This window comes from Lasioglossum baleicum, unplaced genomic scaffold (genome assembly GCF_051020765.1).
Source record: "Lasioglossum baleicum unplaced genomic scaffold, iyLasBale1 scaffold1515, whole genome shotgun sequence".
Classification (NCBI taxonomy): domain Eukaryota; kingdom Metazoa; phylum Arthropoda; class Insecta; order Hymenoptera; family Halictidae; genus Lasioglossum; species Lasioglossum baleicum.
In genome coordinates this window covers 4,966-6,620 of record NW_027470574.1, presented here as the reverse complement: position 1 = coordinate 6,620, position 1,655 = coordinate 4,966, and positions in this window count along the sequence as shown.

The window sequence follows — 1,655 nt, the reverse complement described above, 5'->3', positions numbered from 1 at the left end:
CCTAAACGCGACGGAAAACACTTCCAACAGCCGGTTATGTTCTCAGAAGTTAAGGTCGTCTGTAAAAGGAAAACTTTATACCTACCTGTACTGTTCACCGACGGTGTGACACTCTACCTCAATATTCATACCATGACTTGAGGTATCCCTTGCCAATATTGTACAGCGGATATACACGTTTAAAGTGCCTGGTTTGACTCTGAGAATCACAGGATAGGTGCAGCTATTAACTTAGCCGTGCAACTCACAAGAAGGTGGTAACGCTCTCGAACGGTTTGACTCCGAATATTGCTATTCATACATGGATATATGGTGCTTATATGCTAAAATGTCTGCAATTGTGTTTTGGAGAGCACTAAGCAAGACATCCGCTACTGCGGGTTTGGTTTACGGAAGGTAATGCCTTCGGTAAAAATAAGATTCTATGCAAATAGCTATCGTTTTACAACAGATTGACGGTCGACTTTTATATTGAAACCGTGATTTAGTGTGTCTATTGATAATACAGCGGATTTACTCCCGGAATGCCTGGTCTGACTATCGGAATCACAGGATAGGTGAGGGTGTTGACTTAGCCGTTCAACTCTCAATGAAGGTGGTAACGTTCCTGAACGGGTTAGCTCTGGATCTTCCAATTCATACATGAAATGAAGGCTCCAGTCAATGAAACGTATAATAATTTGTTTCTCTGAACACGGAGATATATTCTCGATGCAGAGGGTGTGGTTCTCGAAAGGGAAGGCCCCGTTAAAATGTGTTATTCAATCCTAATGGGCAACGTTCTACAACGGTTTGACTCTTTACTTTAATATATATACCGTGAATTAGGGTGTGTTATGTCAATAATGCACTACCGATTAACTCCCGAAATACCTGGTTTGACTCCGGAATCACTGGATGGGTGGAGCTATTCATTTCGCTGTTCGTCTCCCAAACAAGGTGGTAACGATCTCGAAGGGCTTGATCCTCGATCATCTAATTCATTCATGAAATTAAGCTGCCCCTCTCTAACATGTGTACTAATTTCTTTATCTGAACACGAAGTTATGCTCTCAATGAAGCGGGTGTGGTCGTAGAGGGTAACGCATTCGGTAATACGTTTGACGTTATATCAGTTGGTAACGCTCTCAAACGGTTTGACGTACTTCTGTAATATTCAAACCGTGAATTAAGGTGTCCACTGCCAATACTGTAGAGCGCATTTACTCCCGGATTACCTAATTTAATTTTGAGATTCACAGGATACGTGGAGCTATTGAGCTAGCTGTGCGACTCTCAAGACATGTGGTATCGTTCTCGAACGGTTCGACTCTCGATCTGCTTGTTCATACATAAAATTAAGGTGTCGTGTCTGCTTCAATGCCCACGTATTTGTTTATGTGAATATTAAGTTAGTCTCTCGCAACAGCGGGTTACATTCTCGGATGGCAAGGTTATCAGCAAAAAGTTTGACTCTATTCCAAGTTGTAACGTTCTCTATCGGCTTGAATCTCTACATCAATTTCCACACAGTGAAATAAGGTGTCTATTTTCAATACTGTTCCGTGGATTTCCTCCCGTACTGTCTGATTTGAATCTCGGAATCACAGGATAGGTGTAGCCATTGACCTAACCGTTCGACTCTCAAAGAGGCTACTAATGATCTCGAACGGTTT